At 28.5% G+C, this 20,779-nt stretch overlaps 1 protein-coding gene across 3 annotated transcripts in view; it reads left to right on the forward strand.

Annotated features, from left to right (window-relative positions):
* The window catches only part of LOC135923167 (GPI transamidase component PIG-T-like), a 92,107-nt gene that overhangs the window by 10,413 nt on the left and 60,915 nt on the right, over nucleotides 1-20,779 (forward strand). The gene's annotated exons all lie outside the window — the stretch shown is intronic.

A 20,779-nucleotide genomic window follows, 5' to 3' on the forward strand; every position in this document is an offset into this window, starting at 1 on the left:
TTATAATATAATATTTTTAATAAAAATATTTATTATAATGGTATTAAAATTTAAAAAACGCTTAATGGAATAAGATTAAAATAAGTGGTTTGTATATCACCTATCCATGTTTTTAGTCCTATATTCACCATAATTTTTTTTTTCTCTTTTAAAGATTATAAGTAATATAGTATCTAAACAGCCCTCAGTCCTTGATCATATTCATACCAAGCTGCAATAATAAAATTAGTCCTTGGATCATTCTTTCCCAAACCTGCAATAACCATGCTTTTAGCCCCTTATTCACAATCAGCTGTTTATAAGATTATAGTTTAGTAGTTTTAGAATCCTTCCTATAGCTATATATGAAATCTAAACAATTATATCAACAACATGAATCATTCATTTATTATCATACCTACATAATTTTTAAATATAACCAATTACTCAAGATGTATTTATTCTTCAATTTTTCCAATTTTAATTTCTTTCAAGAATTTAGTATTTGATTTTTCTTATTTAAAAATGTATATTGTTTTCAACGTATCTTGATGTTCTCTTACAATAACTGAAATAATTTTTACTATTCCAAAATGTTCTCCTGAATTCTTATTATTATTAATGAATTTATTCAAAATAATCAAATATAACCTCATTATCCAAAATTGTTGCTGGGTTCCCATAGTTATTGTTTGAGTCAAATTATTTTTTTCTACAACATGAATTCTTAATTTACCATCCTCTATATGTCTTCATCACAAATCTGTCCCTCTTGTCAAAAATCAGTACATATAAGGAAAAATGGATGCTTACAAGTCCATGGTCCTCCTTCAGTCAGATGTTCACACTCTGGCTACGTTCCTTTTTCCCTTACCAATACTTTGATTATCCCCAGAAAATTCCGTTCCACTTCACCACAATTCAAATTCCAGCTTCTCAGATATTTTTCTTGACCATCCCAAACCAAATATTATTTCAAGGATCCCTAAAGGTGCTAGATTGTCTGTTGCTAAATCCTTTGCGGAATGCCTATCCTCTCTTTTGCAAAACTCTAGTAATGAGCAAGAATGGTTAAAATTCATATATTTTGGATATAATACTTTCAGAGTGCCTGACAAAAGGATGCTGTTTCGATGAAGACCCCCCATCTTCATGAAAACAAAATTTCACAGCCAGTCTTAAACAAAAGAAGACTCTTACCAATAGAGTTGAAGGCCAATTTGATCTGCAAGAAAATTGACAACCTCAATATTAAAGGAGCACTCAGATTGGTGTCCACACATGACTCTTTATGAGCCATCCACGTCCACCTATTTAAAGTTGTCAAAAACACCCCTCAGCCAATATCATCCCTATTTCCCCCTCACTCTACTTGCGCCTCTCTTTTTACTTCTGAAGAAGTGAGGAAAGCCATTCTTTCCTTACATCGCGATTCCGCTCAAGGGCTAGATGGCATACGCCCCATTTTCTCCAGGACATCACTTCCCCCCTCTACATGCTCACAAGGTTCCCGTTCTAAATCGCTAATTGGGAACATGGCTTATATCTCCTAGAAAATTTTTAAAGTAAATTTGAAATTAATATTAATAGATACTAGGGGATTAAATACTTATATTTAAATTGAAAATTTAAAAAAAATCGCTAAAATGGAAGAAAGAATTTAAATACAAGTATTTAATCCCCTAGTATCTATTAATATTAATTTCAAATTTACTTTAAAAATTTTCTAGGAGATATAAGCCATGTTCCCAATTTTTAGCGATTTTTGTTTTAGCGATTTAGAACCTATCCCGCTCACAAACATCCGTTCTCTCCAAATTAACAAACTTCTGCAGCAAAATTTTAAACGGTGATGTTCCAAATTTCGTTTCACCTATCCTCTTTGGTGCTAGGCTAATCGCACTTCAAAAGCCTAATAATGATATCAGACCCATTGCCATTGGTTCTACCTTTCGTCGTTTAGTAGCCAAGATGATATCATCTCGAATTAAGCATGATGTTTCACGTCTCCTAAGCCCCTTCCTTGGTGTTGGAATCCCCGGTGGCTGTGAAGCGGTTGTACATATGTCCAGATTATATCTTGAAAATTTACCTTCTAATGAATCCTTGATTAAAATCGACTTCTCTAATGCTTACAACACACCCTCCCGGAACTCCTTTTTGAGTTCCTCAAGTAATCTTTTTCCCAGTTACACTAAGTTTTTTTTATTCATGTTATCAACAGCCCTCCACTCTTCAGTTTGATACCTTTAAAATTCCTTCCGTCGAGGGCATTCAGCAGGGAGACCCTCTAGGTTCCCTATTCTTTTGTTTAGGTATTAATGACATCATTAAATCCATTAATTCGGTCCGCTTATTATCCTTGCATTCCTGGTACATTGATGATGGTATCCTTGGAGGATCCAATGTTGAGGTCAATAAAGCCGTGAACATCATCAAGGAGGCCGGATCCGCTATTGGACTCTCCATTAATCCAGAGAAATCAGAATTTATCCCTATCAATACAATCGAACCTAATACAAACAAATTCAAACTAACGACTCTTGATGGTCTCTATCATCTGGGAGCCCCCGTTGGTGTTAACTCTGTTATTTCTTCCTTTCTTCAGTCCACTTTGGATACTTTATTTGAGCTGGCAGATTTATTTTCCCTACTTCCCTCTCATAAAACCTTTTTCCTTAGGAAAATTTTTTTCAACATTCCCCGTATTCTTTACGCACGTCGTTCAACCGCCATATTTAAATTCCCCATTCCACTTGGAGTTTATGAAAATGGGATCAAAATCCTTATCGAAAATATCCTAAATCTTAAATTTGATGAAATTGCATGGACACAAGCCTCTTTACCCACTAAGATTAGAGGTCTAGGTTTCAGATCTTCTTCCGATCTCGCCTTAACAGCCTTCATATCCAGTTGTCTTTTTACTAAAAACATAGTAAATCCTAATTCTTTAAAACTCGACTCGTCTTATAATGAAGCAATCATCGAATGGAAGACTCGAATTACTGCGGATCACCCTCTTTCCGAATCAAATAAGCAGAAGGACTGGGATAGGCCTATTATTGCACTCTGCGTTGAATCACTCCTTTCCAGAATGCAATTATCTGACCGTCCCTTATTCTCTTCTCTGCTTAATGGTTCAGGCCATGAGTTTCTAGAAGCTACATCTGTTAATCTGCAATTACAACTGAATAAAAACGAATTTACTCACGCCATTGGTATTCGATTAAATTGTCTTATTACCCAACCCCACATATGTTCAGGTTGCGATTCTGCAGTTTTGGGCAATGGTAGACATAATCTTCATTGTCGCTCATGTAAAGGTTTAATTGTAAGACATAATCTATGCAATTCTATCATCCTTAGGCTCTTACATCCGCTCAAATCCTTTCCACTCTTGAACCTTCTGGTGTTTTCAGATCTGATGGGAAACGGCCTGACGGAATTTCGCAAATTCCTTGGAAGCGCGGTCAATTCCTGGTCTGGGACTACTCTTGCAGTAATCCACTCGCTCCATCAAATCAAACAGTTAATATACTTGAGAAAAAGGAGACACTTAAAATAGCGAAATATTCTGAAATCTCCCAAGAATATATTTTCATCCCCATTATTTCCACTACCCTTACTACTTTTGGGAAATATGCCTTATCCTTTTTCAAGGAACTCGGCTCCCACATCCGTCAACTAACCGGTGAACCCCGCGAGAGCTTCTTAAGGCAAAGGCTCGCCATCGCAATACACAAGGCTAATTATATTAGCTTCATAGGCAGTCTCATTTCACAAGATGATCCTTCCTAACCTCAATACTTTTTATAACACCGTCACAAACATATTTTCCAATATTTTATTATATATTCCTTTTTTTTTATTATTATACTACTAGATGCATAATCTTTTTAATGTTTTATTCCCTAGAATCATAAAATTTATTATAAATTTCATATACGCAATTAATTAACCATTAAAGTTTAATAATAAGAAAAATATCACATTTAAAATACAAAAATATATGACATATATATATTTTTATAATAAACATTAAGATTGTTATTTTAAAATATATCGTCCTAATAACCATATCCGTATGGGCTACTTCCTTACTTATTGTCCCAGGATATCATATTAGTTATATTTAATTTTAATACCTATAATAAATTTTTTTATTAAATATATTATATTATAAATTCGGGTCATTCCACGTCAAATGAGCAAAAAAATGAGATTTTCGGCCGACCCCCTTCAATTTTTTTAAAATTTGGTAAGCAAAGAAAGGTCAATGTAACTAAGAAATAGCCAAAATTTTAGCCTCCTAACATTTATATTTTTGAAGATATTAGGGTTAAGTGGCAAAAATGACGTATTTTTACCATTATCTGCCTTCATTCAATTAAGCATATCTTAAAAACTACATAATTGTAAATAACAAATTTAATATCAAAATTACGTACAAAGATTCTACTTTTAGATAAAAAAAATTTTTTTTTTCCAATTTCCGGTCATTTTATTTAATATATAAAGACTAAAAACGATTTTTTGGAAATAATACGACCTTCAATTTTTTTAAAAAATTTAGTAGACATTATTAAACTCTTCCTTTATATTTATAAAAAAAATTGGTCTGGGACGCGGCCATCTTCATTCTCAAAATCGATAAAAATGTTTAGAAAAGTGTATAAATATTTCCCCGAAAGGGGGCGTCTTTGTATAAAATTATATATTAATCAGTTTTTAATGGTTTTTCTTGGACTATTTGATATAATTTAAAGGATTATTCATCTTGTAAGTGAAAATAACAATAAATGGGGCTTTCATTCAATTATAGAAATTGTCTAACGATAACAGAAATTCAATTTATTACTTTATTTATAATTTATTATAAAAATTTTTGCCCATATAACATATATTTAATAAATATTAATAAAATATGTTTAATTAAGTTTCGAGTTCTTGAATATATGAATCAGAATATTGTGCATTTCATATATGGCGCCCTAAATATTAAAAAAATTACTATAATTTAAATTTAAACTTACTTTTAAAAGATTCTAATTTTTCGGTAGCGCATTTACTTTCTTGTGACGACAATGTATAGTATAACTACGGCCAGTAGCATTTAACAGTGAAACTAATGTTAAGATATGACATTTGGGCAAGCAAAGAGTGTCGTCTATCTTGGAAATGTAAAGGAATTTGAAGGTCCGGATGGGTGTAGAAACTTTATATATATTTCTTCCTGCTTTTGATTTTTCACTAAAACAAAGCTAACCACCAATTAGAATCATAAAAATAAGTTAGGTATCATGATATTTCTTCAATAATTATACTTTCATCATTATATGATAACTATTCCAAAGTACTTTCTATTAAATTGGAATATATTTTACTTTTAAATTATGTAGATCTGTTGGAATCAAGGTGTATTTTGTGTGTTCCAGGTATAGATCTAGTTCTTGAAAATCTTTCCCTGAGTAATAGATCTTCGTAATCATAATTTATTTTGGTCATCTATTCAAAATATATGACATTAATATTTTCTTTACCTAACTCGTACAATTCATATGATGTGTACTTTGAGTAAGGCCTTGTAAACTAGCTCTAGCGGCTAATCTTTTAACAGTGCCACCAATCCCATCACAAACACTTTTCCCGTGTGCTGTAGCAGAAAAATGCCATTTCGCCTGTACCCCGAAATCCATCTCATGATGGCAAATATTAATAAAATTTTTACGTTTTTGTACTGTGCAGCGGATCCACCGAAAAATAAAAAATTTTATTAATTAAAAAATTTAGCAATGTTTTTTTAAAATTATGTACTGCTATTGTATTGTGTTGCAAAGATTCGGATATCATTACATAATTTAGGCAACAAATATTGGCAAAATTATCTTTATAATATATAACAAAAGGGTGAACAGTGGATTGAGCCCTATTCCAATGATAATTTTGTACTTCATCCTAAAGTATAAAGCTATAGTTTTCTTAAAAATCACAAAATTAAATATTGGTCTTCGTCTAAGTTCAATTTTAGATTGTTTTGATACAACGATTGTTGCGTTGAAATAAAAAAATGGAGTAATAAAGATTCCATTTTTCAAAAAAGGCATTGATAAATTCACCTACTGGTAAGAATGGTTCTATCTACGGATAGCCATTGTTTGTATGTTATAAATTCGATGTCCTTAGAACGAAACAATATTTCTATTTGATCGCGTAAATGTGTTGACCCTGGACAATTATCACATTTTCCCATATAAACTGGATGGTTGAGGCGAATTACAAATTATTAAGTGTAAAATATGTTTGTATGTTCCTAAAGGGCAACATATCATTGGTTAATTTGGGTGAATTTGATCCAATGATCATCAATTTAAATTTTGGTGGTAGCTGCAATCACATACATGTGTACCACTACCTTCAACGAGTATACAATTTTTGGGCGAATGCTTGCGAATTTCGAAAAACCAATTTTAACATCAGACCTCATTTCTTTAAAAAATATATAAATTTTTTTCAAATTATCTAAAATTAATCTCTTATGTATGGTATTCTTTTTTCCGTCTTTGGTCAAAATCTAAACGCAATCTTTCTTGCCTGGTATGATTCTGCTTATTTCGTCCATACAATAAAATTCTTGTACAATTTTAACTGTATATTCGTCTATAGTTTTTCCAGGCTTGGGGTTAGGTGTTGATAGAAATCAAAATACCAAGAAATTTATTAAAAAATGAATTAATATAGTGAGTATGTGTTATTGAATGAATAAAACCCTTTCGCGCTTGAAATATTTCCCATAAACAAAAAATACTTGTACTTTGATATAATAAAATAATCATTTTGACATAATAAAATAATGATTTTGACAGGTTAATGATAAAATATGAAATAATAAATATTGTTTTATAAATTAATATCTCTAAGTACCAACCATTAGTGTCTTTAAATATAAAAATTAATTAATTAAAAATTTTAATGACAAATGATCTCGCTGGGCGCTAAAGGGTCAATTAATTTTAAAATTTTTATTTATTTTATTGATTGAAACACTTATTTATTGTTATTCTAATTTAGAAAGACTATGCCGATTTTAGAAAATCCGATCCAATATTTATATTGTTTTGGGTAATTTTATGATAATACTTTTATTTTGTATATAATTTCATATATTTTAAAAATATCAAATTATTTTAAAAAATTGAGTAGAGAAAATTTTGATATTATTTTTGGCGTCTATGAAATGAACAAGATTCTGATTCATATATTCAAGAACTATAAACTTGGTTGAATATATTTTATTAATATTCATTAAGTATATGTTATATGGGCAAAAAATTTTATAATAAAGTAATAAATTGAATTTCTTTTATCGATAGACAATTTCTATAATTGAATGAAAGCCCCATTTATTGTTATTTTCACTTACAAGATGAATAATCCTTTAAATTATATCAAATAGTCCGAGAAAAACCATTAAAAACTGATTAATATATTATTTTATACAAAGACGCCCCCTTTCGGGGAAATATTTATACACTTTTCTAAACATATTTATCGATTTTGAGAATGAAGATGGCCGCGTCCCAGACCAATTTTTTTTTATAAATATAAAGGAAGAGTTTAATAATGTCTACTAAATTTTTTAAAAAAATTGAAGGTCGTATTATTTCCAAAAAATCGTTTTTAGTCTTTATATATTAAATAAAATGACCGGAAATTGGAAAAAAAATTTTTTTTTTATCTAAAAGTAGAATCTTTGTACGTAATTTTGATATTAAATTTGTTATTTACAATTATGTAGTTTTTAAGATATGCTTAATTGAATGAAGGCAGATAATGGTAAAAATACGTCATTTTTGCCACTTTGAACCCTAATATCTTCAAAAATATAAATGTTAGGAGGCTAAAATTTTGGCTATTTCTTAGTTACATCGACCTTTCTTTGCTTACCAAATTTTAAAAAAATCGAAGGGGGTCGGCCGAATCGTGGTTGATTTGTCATGGAATGACCCATTCTTTTTAATATAATACCATCTCTATTACCTTTTTTATTTATAAAAATTTTAATAAAATTAAAAAAACAAAAATGGCTATCGAGATTTTATATTAAATCGTTTAATATAAAGGTAATAAACTTTTTAGAGAATATCAATACCCAAAAAAATCCCTTCCTAACAATGTTAATTTTTTGTTTTTACCCGAAATAAGAATAACTTGAATTTAAAAAAAATTTTTTCAATATTTTCCAATTTAAAATTTTAAGGGCTATAAAATGATATATAATTTGTAACTCTATCTTAAGTATTTTTTAAAAAAACAAGATTTAATGATTCGACTTTGAAGGCATATATATTTGTATCTGGTTGAGCTAGCACTCTAAAATTTTGATTTTATTAACATTTACAACCTAAATAACTAACATGCCAATTCATTCATTTTTGAGATGGTCCGAATCACTGGTCGATTTGCCAAGGATTACCCCTTTATCATACTCACCATGACTAACAAGCTCTTTATTAAGTAATTCTACAAATCGAATTACTATACTAATGGATGCATATTCTCCACTAATTTCTTTAGATGTTTTGAATTGGTAATGTGGCCATACTTTTGTTGCTAAATACCATTCATTTGGAATTAACATAGAAGATAAATCATCGCAATAAATAAGCCTAACCTTTTTTTTAATCCAGGAGACTTTATAGCATGTAAAAGGTTGAATCCCACATTGTGTCAAGATCTTGAATGAATTTGTGGGTGGGTCAATTCAATTGCTTCCTCAATTTGGTAGTGTTATATGTATTTTGAGATTTTCCACTTCTTGAAATTTTATCGATACGCTAGTCCACTTTACATTTTGCAAAATTAGAGCATGACGAATCCAATTCAAATAATCCCATATAAGCGAATAGGAAGCCATCAAAAAATGTTTTATTAATTTAATAACGGAAACTCATTTAATGTGTGAAAACAATAGATTATTATAATGTAATGTATTAATTTTTTTATTTATAATATACATGAACATACAAATAATAAAACAAGATTATTTTAAAATAAATATCTCACACTTTTATAAACAGAATGGTAAAATAAAAATAACAATATGGCAGAATGTTTATTAATTAATTATTATTAAAAAAATAAAATCATTCTATTTTTGTTCAAAACGCCATTTTTTATCGGATCGGAAAATTATATTTTAAAATGGGTGAAATATCAGCCCGATCCTATAAAAAATATCGGTACATCCCTAGTGGGATGTAACGAGTTTACTATTTGGTGAAATAATTTTAAGCATATGAATAACTACGTCACTATGTCGTATTTATTTTTGATTATTTACAACGACCTTGACGACTGGTTAATTGGTATATGACTTATCTCTACCTCTCGGATTGAATCAATTATAAAGACATATTCCTTCCAGAAGTAATATGAATTCTCCAAGCGGCTATACACATAAATTAAGAAAGTTAGAAAATAAACACTACCACCAATTTTTGCTGCGCAATTGAGGGTGATAATCACTCAAAAATCTATCCAATAAATCAACACATCCTATATGTTGATTATATGAGGTGATCATATTTGGTTGATCTATATCAATATATACCTTATGTTTAGAACTCCATCGCTTGACTTTATTTAGAGGATATATTCCTTGATAATTGCTCACCACTGCTACAGGATGACTATCATTCCAATATTCATTATTGAAAGTTTCATAAGATCCTCTGGGACTTTTTTATATTAGTTTTTGTTCTAATGGACATTTCTGTTCGATTTATGCGGATTGTTCCTATACTACGTAAACATTTTTCTCCTGGAAATAAAAAATTATCAAAGAATAGTGTATGTTCTTGAACTTTAGAAATAACAGTTGTTAATTTGCCAGGTATTGTCATCCTTAGTATAAATATCAAAAGCAAAGGATATCCAAAAGATGAAGATACCCAAACTTTAAGGTCAAATTTTACTGACTTTCCTCGTATGTACATCTTTATAGTTTGGTTTCCATAATGGGGGATTATTTGTTCATCCAAACTGTAACATTTTGAATATTTAGAATAAGAATTTAGAAGGATTGGGTGATTAATCGTTGTCAAATAAGAAAGGTTAGAAAAAAATGATACTAAATCAGACTAATATCCTCGTTAGAACTAAAATGATACTAAATCAGACTAATATCCTCGATTATATATACTTTTCTATAATATTCGTCCAATAATAAACGTTAGAACTAAAATGATACTAAATCTTTATTAAATAATATGATAAAAATATAATCAAACTAAATTAATTAAAAAAATATTAAAATAATAAAAAATTAAAATTAAAAATTATAATTAAGTTCGTAAAATCATGATCTGTCTCTATACAAATATCCTCGAATATATATATACTTTTCTATAATTCATTTACATAATGTTTTACAAACAAACTGAAAAAAATCTTGAACTTTCTTTAATTTGAATAATCATTCTTTTTTATTCCTCTTTCTTTAAATCATTTGCATTCGAAATTTAATTCTTTTTTCTTGAGTAGATTTGAATATCCTTCGGCTTTGTAATTTGGTTTAACAATTACAACACCCTTCCACTTAGATTAGTCCCACCATTCTGCGAGTAAGGCATGGTTCCCGATACATTCTTCTAGCTCCTTTAATTATATCTCGTTTTACTCCCACATTATCCTAGTCTTTGCTTGTTTCTAACGGTTTCTAGTAACTAATGACGGTAAACCACTGACGATAATTTGTCTGCGAGTAACGATGGTTTCCACGACTTCTTGTTCAATTTTTTATCTTATACTAAATTTTTGATAAGCAATTGGCTATAATTTGTCAATGATTAACGATAGCATCCTGGTCTTCTTGTCAATATATCCACTTTGCCTTAAGATCTCTTATACGATAATGATTTCTTGTATCTTTTGATCCAAAATAAAAATCCGATCTCTAATTGAGCTCGATTGCGGCATAAATTTTCTAATGACGAAAAGCCGTTTCTCTTTATGAAGATTTTTAGGTTAATCAACAACCTGATATTTTGCTAAATATTATCAACTTAAATAACAGTCAACCATATATCTTTAATAAAAATTTATAACGAATTTCTTTTAGCTACATCGATCACTTGTACGTATAACGATCTCTTGTGACGCATTCTTTTTAGCTAAACGACTAATTCTCCGAAATACGACCATTAATATTGATACCATTGTTTTATTGCTCTCATTCTTTGTCTTAGTGTCGATAGTCATCTCATACATCCCCTTCCCCCTTTATTTAGAATCTCTTTTCAGAGTTAATTAGACTGACTTTTGATCTTCTAAAGCCTGGATCAATCGCTGTAAGGCACCTCTGTACCAATATGGTATTGATATTTATATTGCTGAGGCTAGTGGGAGAGTTAATTAGACTGAATTGTTGAAATTGCCCTGTCGCCTCCACTCTCCAACATCATTGTAACATTTTATGGATTTTTTTTAAGGATTGAGAGATTAGAACCGTTGTCAAATAAAGAAAGTGGTTAGAAAAAAATGATACTAAATCAGACTAATATCCTCGTTAGAACTAAAATGATACTAAATCAACTAATATCCTCGATTATATATATTTTTCTATAATATTCGTCAAATCAGAAAAGTTAGAACTAAAATGATACTAACTCTTTATTAAATAATAAGTTAAAAATATAATCAAACTAAATTAATTAAAAAAATATTAAAATAATAAAAAATTAAAATTAAAAATTATAATTAAGTTCGTAAAATCATGATCTGTCTCTATACAAATATCCTCGAATATATATATACTTTTCTATAATTCATTTACATAATGTTTTACAAACAAACTGAAAAAAATCTTGAACTTTCTTTAATTTGAATAATCATTCTTTTTTATTCCTCTTTCTTTAAATCATTTGCATTCGAAATTTAATTCTTTTTTCTTGAGTAGATTTGAATATCCTTCGGCTTTGTAATTTGGTTTAACAATTACAACACAAACATAAATTTTTTTTTGAATATTCCAAATTGTTGTACATTTTGACTAATAATATCTAAAAATGGCCTGACCTTTCCTAATTTGTCAATTTTATCGGTATCAAGATTGTTGGCCAGATGTAAATATATTTTTATTTCTTAGAAATGATTTCTAGACATTTTTTTGTTCTCTTTACCCGCCTTGTATTTTATTTCACAATTGTAACTTCCTGACATTACAGACCATTTGAACAATCGCGGTGACTATTTACTGAACTTTGTTATATTTACTGAACTTTTGTTGCCGAATATATTTGAAGGGTTTGTGGTCCACATTGCAAAAGTTTGTCCTAAATATTCATAAAATTTCTTTACTCCAAATACAAGCGCTAATTCTTCTCTTTCTATAGTTGAGTAGTTTTTTTCTGCTATTGATAGTGGCCGTGAAGCAAAACCTATGGGATTCTCGGATCCCTCTTTCTGTATTATACAATATGGCTCATACGCCCTTCATAGACGCATCCATAGTGAGATGGATATCCTTACCTGGTTCGAAATGAACGATTATTGGGGGATTAATCAAACATCTCTAAGATTTCAACACTTGATCCGCATACTTCGGTCCATTGGAAGTTGTTGCCTTTCTTTAATAAGTTATAAAGGAGTGCCGCGATTGTTAAAAATTTTTTTATAAATCGATGATAGTAATTCATAAGTAACGCGTTCATTTTGAACGCCTTCGTGAATGAAGTTCCTTTTTTTGAAAAAAATAATGAACTCCTTTTATTTTTGACGAACTTTGACGTTCAATTTTAAAAACACCTTTTATTTTTATTTATTTGAAAAATTTACTATTAATTCGAATTTTTTAAGAAAAAAGTCATTTCACATTTCAATTTTTTAACACACCATTATAATAGTTTATCAATTTGATACTGTTTATATTAATATAGCATAAGCATAGATATTATTATTTCATCATCATTATCTGATTCAAAATCAGATGAATTAACAGTACCATAGCCCAAATATGATAAATATATTAGAGTAACATCTATATATAAGGAATTAATTCAATACTTTCTAAATGTAAAATGTGTCCAATCTTCAAATTCTAATTTTAAACGACGTTTGATTGTAATATTAATTATTTTATATAATATACCTAAGTAAAATCATTAAATTTGAATAAAAAATGCATTTGTGCTTGTCCCAATAATAACGATAGTTACTTTAAAATTAAAAAAAATTAGGCCTAAAATATGATCAACCATTGATAGGTCATATTGAATGGAATTAATAAAAGATATTAAACCTATCACTATCAAATTAATTACATATTTTAATTTTTTGAAGATTTGAACATATATATATAAAGATCAATATGTTCTTTCTGCAATTATACATCCAATATTCAAGCTCAATGGCCAAGGATAAAACTTCCACAGAACGAACTTATGAAAAATAAACTTACAGCGTTATTGAAAAAATACATTTAAAACGATCGAAATGATGATGCAAGAACTGTTAATTTCGAGATATCCTTTTTTTGACTAGTAAGTAAAGGATGGATTGGAGGAGGATAACTTATATCAATTTTTTGAAGCAAAGGACAAAACAATAAATCTTTTTAATAACCACGTTAAAAAAGTTGTTTATTAAGTATAATACAGCAAATCCCATCATCTGCCCCTGTAGAGCACGTTTTTAGTATAGCCAATGCGGTATTAACTGCCAAGTGTTCTATCAGATGAAAATTTTGAAAAAACAATCGATATTAAAATTTAATAAAAAATTTTTTTATAAAAAAAATATCTTTTTATTCGCTTTATTATATTGTGTTTATAATTATATTATCAAAATAAAACTATATTATTTTTTAACATAGCTAATATATTGTGTTAAAAAATATAATTATATTAAATTAAATTTAAAAAATATAATTATATTAAATTAAATTTCAAAAAAAATTTATCATAAAATTTAGAACAATTTTTTGAACGCGTTAAAATTTTTTTAGAAATTAGTGACTGCAATTTGTTGTCTTACTCAGTAATTGTATCATATTTTATCACTTCTAATTTCTCGCCTGAGGGCATAAGAACTTTGCTGGATATGACATGCCCTACCTATTTTAGTTTTTCTTTAAGAAATTCGCTCTTCTTAATTTGCTTTAAGACCGAACACCGACATTCGTTCTAGATTTTTTAGATGCTATTCATCCGAAGAACCTATAATTATTAGATCATCAATATAATATCCTGCTCCCATTATTTTTCCTAAAATTAGGTCCATGGTCCTTTGGAATATCGCTTACGCCGGAGTTATTCCGAATGGCATTCTTTTGAATTGAAACAGACCTTTATGAGTGTTAATAGCTTAATACTTCCTCGAATCAGAATCTAATATTATTTGGTGGTATGCATTTGAAAAGTCAATGGTTGAAAACTTTTCTCCTTTTCTTAATTTATTAAATATTTCCTGTATTCTGGGAATAGGGTATATGTCCGGTGTCATCCATGGATTTATCGTTATTTTATAGTCTATGCAAAGCCTGATGTTCCCATTGGGCTTAACTATTGGTACCAGAGGACTGGCCCATTCCGAAAATTTTATAGATTCTATTATGTCTTCTTTAATCCATTTTGGTTCATCGTCTACCTTTTTTTTAAAGCATGTGCAATTTTCCTAGGGGCCCAAAATTTTGGGGTCATGTCTTTTATACTCAAATGGAGTTCCATTTCTATATTCTTCAATTTCCCTAACTTTTATCGAATATTGTGACCTATTTCTCCGTTAGCTCTTTTAATTCTTGTTATATAATTATCATATGTATCTTCCCTCCCTGCTAATATCAATTCTTTCCATACTAATTCTCTGTATTCCTTTATCCAGTTTATTCCTATCAACGATGGTCCATCAGCTTTCACTAAGGATAGATATTTTATGGTTTATTTAGATTAACTTGGAATTTCCTTACAAAATTTGATATCCATCGAGTATATATACGATATATCTTCCTCTTTGCCGCTTTGATCGCAAGATTTAATCAGATGATCACTACCGCATTTGAAGCTAGTTTTTTTAGTCTGACTGTAATATTGATTGTCGTTGTATTTATAGTTATTATTGTTTGTGTTGAAATTTCCCCCTGTTTTATCGTAAGAATATTGATATTTGTTTTTGTGATAATAATTATCGTTGTCATACCAATTATTATGTTGGTAATATTTGTTATCATTATTATATCTACTGCGGGTTAACGTTATTATGTCTTCCATAATTCGAGTTGTCATAATTATTATATCTAGTAAATATGTTATCTAATCTCTCGTTTGGTGGGGATAATTGTCACTATAGTGGTCCTGAACCTTGCTATTATTATTACTATTATGCTTTTTATTGTATTGTATATAGTCTATTTTATTTTCTATTATGTCTTTATCTCGTATCTTTCTTGATAATAAAATATACCTTTTGTTTTTTCTTTTCATCTATCAAATCCATGGTTTGAAGGAGTTTTTCAATTTCCTCTATTCCCATACATTCTTCTAGTAATAACTTTGTTTTGATCTCTTTGCTTTCTAATCCGTTAATTATCTGCATTTTTAAATTTTCTTCATATTTTTCTTTAAAATTACATTTTAGTTCTAACGCCTTTAGTAAATTTAAAAATTCTAGATTGGTTTCTCCATCTCTTTGATTACATTTGATGAATTAGAAACTTTCCAATGGTGCTATTTTTTTTTCGTTGGCTTATTAAAGAATCTAGTATATTATCATTTATTTTATTATTGAACTTAGGAGCGAATTTTAAAATAACTTTATTTAAGTCATACGTTGATAATGCCGATATGAGTGCTCCCCCTTTTTTATTATTCGATATATCGTTTAATAAGATATATGCCTCCAATTTGATACGATGTTGTGAATGAATCTTTGTTTTCCTTAATAGGAATCGATGTTGGCATTTTAGATAATTTTATATCGAATTAAATTTTTTTAAAATTCAATTGAGTTTTCCCGGGTTCTTTCGTCGTCTCCAATGTTAAACATTCACTAATTATCCAAAATTAATTTTTCCTCCATAATTTTATTTTCACCAAAAAAAATATAAATTGCATCATTATATTCTTAGTAAAAATATAATTAATATAATAAATCCATATTCCTAATATAATTATAATTTCTTAAATAAATAATTGAAAAATTTTCGAAAATCAATAATAATATTCTTCACAAAATAAAATATAAAAATCGATATTTTCCTTAAACAAAAAATAAATAATATTTATTAATAATAATCACTATAAAAATGTACAAATTTTTGATTGACATATAATTTTGTTTAATTTGTTATAAGTGAATATATGTCTTCATCAAAAAATATACGATAGGAGATTTTATATTAATATTAGGGAATGAATTTTCTAACTGAATTGGTTCTTTTGAAATCATTTTATTATGCTTTTCACTATTTTTTTCCCCATTTTATATTTGAAATTTTTATTCTTTTAGATGGTTGTTTATTATTTATCATATTCTGACTATTTTCCTGCAACATCTTATAATTGTTCTGACGATTATTTTGATCATTACCTTCGTCACCTGTGACATTTCCTATATTATCTGGTGGTAATATAATTTATGTTCATCATCATCCGGATTTTCTATGAATGCGCTAAATACTGCATTGTTGGCTTATTTAAGGAAAATTCTTTATTTTAGGTTTAAGGTGTTAGCATTATCCTAAAAAATATTTTGGAAATATCATGATTGACCGAATGCCATGCTCAAAACCCACGACTTACTAAATATACGATCAAATTTGTAAGTAATTAATGTTAATTGAAAAGCTCATTTTTGTTTTTCGACGAAACTTTAAATCTAAACGAAGGCAATAATACGGTCAGATCGGATGAACTCTTGGCCTACGAGGAACGCTTCCCTGGCCCCGAGGAATGTGCCTTATCTCCCCCGCAACAAAATAATCTTTAATATTTGAGCCTTTGACACTAATATATTATATAGCATAATTAGTACACATATTTTTGTTAATAAAACACCAATATAGTGGGTAATAGGCCACCAAACCCAAATACTTAATTTTATACAGCGCTGATAAGCCCCTCTATATGATCGATAGATCAGTAGATAGACTTCCCTTGTCTTATGGTCGGAAACTTAATAGGGGTACCCTACTTGGGTGAGCAATAAAGTCCTATGCATATAAATAGGCAAGCACGAGGTTATATAATTACTTTTTAATCAAATTTGAATTAATTACTTTTTAACTCACCAGGGATATCCATAAAAATTTCCGACCATTTTGTAATAAGCCATGATTTATATATAATGTAAACTCCGCCATATTTTTGTTTACCAAATTGTAACCAATTGTATTATATTGATAATTGTTTATATCAATGTTCATTACTTTAAAATTGTAGATATATAGTTTAAATAGACAATTAGAAGGGCCTGGCACGGCCTTAGCTTACCAACTTAAATATGGCAGGAAATCAGACATTTTTAAAACAATATGATTTATAATTATATAATAATTTTAAATTTTAACGGCTAATATTTAAAATTATTATTTATTTGTTTATTATTTTTTACTTTTTTCAATTATTTTAGCTTTAGGAAAATGGCAAATTTTTAAAAATATTATAATTTAAAATTTTTAGAATTATAAATTTTCAATGAAATTGAAAAATATCAGGCATTGGTAATCTCGACGGAGGTGGAGGGAGGAATAATTTTTTGTAATATTGAAATTATTTTTTTTGGAACATTAAAAATTTATTATAATTAAGATTATTTATTGGTAGGAGTTGAGCTCGGCATTCGGTCATAATTTTTCAAAATATTTTTTAGGATAATGTTTTACACGTATTTATAGATGTATAAACCAAAAATGAACATTTTTAAATAAATATTAGTGATCTGCATCGGGCCTAATTTTTTAATAAAAGAGTTTTGCTGGCCCGGCCCGAACCCAAAATTTTTTAAAAAAAAATTTACCGACCCTGCCAGGCCCGAATTTATTTAAATATAGAAATTAATTTTTATAATTACTCAAAATAAAACATATCTTATATGGCGTTTAGTTTCAATAAATAAAATCAAATATTTTTATTTTACATAAAAAATTCAATATAAAATTGATAAATTTAGATATATTTTAAAAAATTTCCAAGGTCAGACCCGACCCGACCCAAATTTTTCTTAAAAATATTAGGCCCGGCCCGAACCCGATTATTTTAAATAGAATTAGACCCGAGCCCGGTCCGAAGCCCGTTCGGGCCGCCCCTAACTTTGCAGATCTTTAATTAATATTACTAGCAAATTTGGTCGATCGAATATTTAGTATCTGGTCGGTTTTGAGCTTGACATTCGGTCAAATCATAACATTTTCAAAATATTTTAAGGATAATGCTTAGCACGTTAATGTACACGTATAAACCAAAAATAAAGAATTTTCCATGATAACGCCTGCAATGCAGTATTTCGGTTTCAAATCGGTCATCGGCCAAATCACGATATTTTTAAAATATTTTTTGGGATATTGTTTTACACGTATTTATAGATAAATAAAACAAAAATGAACATTTTTCAATTAATATTACTACCAAATTTGGTCGATCGAATATTTAATAAGTGGTCGGTTTTGAGCTCGACACTCTATCAAATCATAATATTTTCAAAATATTTTTAGGATAATGCTTAACACTTCAATGTACACGTATAAACAAAAAATGAGGATATCTTGATAAATAAAGTCCGCAATATATGTCTTACATATTTTCTATTATTTTTCGATTCTAAGCCTACTCATTAATTAAATGTCAAAGAAACCTATTTTTTTTTTTTAGGTTTTTCATATGTATTTACCCCAAATATAAAAAAAGCGCTATCCAATAATTATTCTGGTTTCCTAAGAATATATTTGCATTTCTTTTCCTTTTTTGATTGAACCTTTTCCTTTTTTAATTGGGAAACTAAAAATATTCTGAGCGTTTCAGTTGTGAAATAATATAAGCCTTTATTTAAATGTATTTCTACTTAAACTTATAAAATAATCCATATTATGGATTAAAATTTTTTTTAATAATAAATATAAGTCTTCAGCTCATTTCGTCAATATTTCAAATTCACCTGCCCATCCCTGGCTCATTGTTTTAATTTATTACTTACGCCGATGAAATCAGTAGGTTGAAACTCGCCCATCATAAACCTCTAATTACTATTTAAATAACTTACCCTCCATCCCCCTTAATTTTTGCATTCAAATTTGGCTAATATGAGCCCTTGATAATTCGGGAACCTACTACTATTAGAAAGTAAAAAGTCTTGATAAATTGGGAAACTTTCTAAGTTAAGCCAAATCTTGGTCCTAATGATGCCCAAATTAGATAGTTTTTACCAAATATATATAAATGAAATATATTATTTTCACTTTTCAGCGATTTTTTTTAATTACTTAATTTTTTTAGTGTGATTTATTTGGTTTCTTAATATAAGAATAAATTAAAATACTTTAAAACATTATAAAAATTAAAAAAACTATATAATTAAAAATACAATTTTATAATTGAGTTCCCAAAAAGAAACCCTAATTGTGTCTAAAAATTTCTACTTGAATTTTTTGACGCATATATAAAAATTATCTGACTTTGTTTGTTAAAAGCCTTATTTTATTGTTAAATTTTGGCGAAAAATGGCCATTTTTGAAGTAACTATTGGAGTGAATGTGAAGTTGTTAAAATTTTTGTATTTGTCAATAATTTTAATTTCTGCCTGTATAAGTGGATTGATATTTAAGTTTGAGGGAAGAGACCCATGTGTAGTCACATATAAGTGATTTTCCTATGGCCCAAGGTATAGTTATCATAGCATCAGGTCTTAAACCATCTACGATAAATGACTCAATTGAAATATTATTAGTATTATATCTTTCCTAACATCTATTATAAATATTAACTTCGTTCTATAATATGCAAATATTATTCTCAGTTTTTTTTGCCTTTTCAATTTAATTGTAACTATAGCAGGGATGTGAACCTGGACCAGGACCCGGAACCCTCAAGAACCCTCTTATTTTGGCTGTACTCGGACCCTTTTTAAAAGTAGAGAGTCCAAGTGTTTTAGGTGTCATAAAAAATTTTTTTAAATTAAAATATAAATTTTTTTTTTACTATTAACTTTTTTTCGTTTTTTATATTCGCGTTTTTCTTTCAATTTTCTTCCTAGACTTCCATTTTATATTTTATTATGTAAATTTATTAAAATGCTATATATACGTTGATTATTTTCAAAGTGAATTATTTTGTATGCAAGTAATGATATTTTTTTAATTTAAGATGATTTTTGCCAAATAAAGGACCTTACTAGTGTATTATTTCCTTTAAAAATGATCATTAGGATTGCAATCAGAACAATTATGTTTATAGCATATGAATTAGATGCCGATTAGATTTCAAAGATCTACTAGTCGTTATCATACGAAATATTACATGAAAATTCGAGAGCAACAATATTTGCAAAATAGTGTTCTACACACTTCTTTATATTTAGACCCTTGATATCAATTTTTATTGAGTATTGAGCAAAAACAGATGGCAAAAGACAATCTTAGGGATTTATGGCATTCGCAAACTCCATTATTTACAACACATTGGAGGCTATGACAATAACTATTGGTTGTAGTGAGAATAATGACAATGAAAGCAACTTTGATGAGCTTGAAATTTTACTTTTAGATAGAGAAAAATAATCAAATTTCATCAGATAGAAAGGAAAATTCCTATTACAT

Source organism: Gordionus sp. m RMFG-2023, chromosome 2 (genome assembly GCF_954871325.1).
Source record: "Gordionus sp. m RMFG-2023 chromosome 2, tfGorSpeb1-WG-v2, whole genome shotgun sequence".
Classification (NCBI taxonomy): Eukaryota; Metazoa; Nematomorpha; class Gordioida; order Chordodea; family Parachordodidae; genus Gordionus; species Gordionus sp. m RMFG-2023.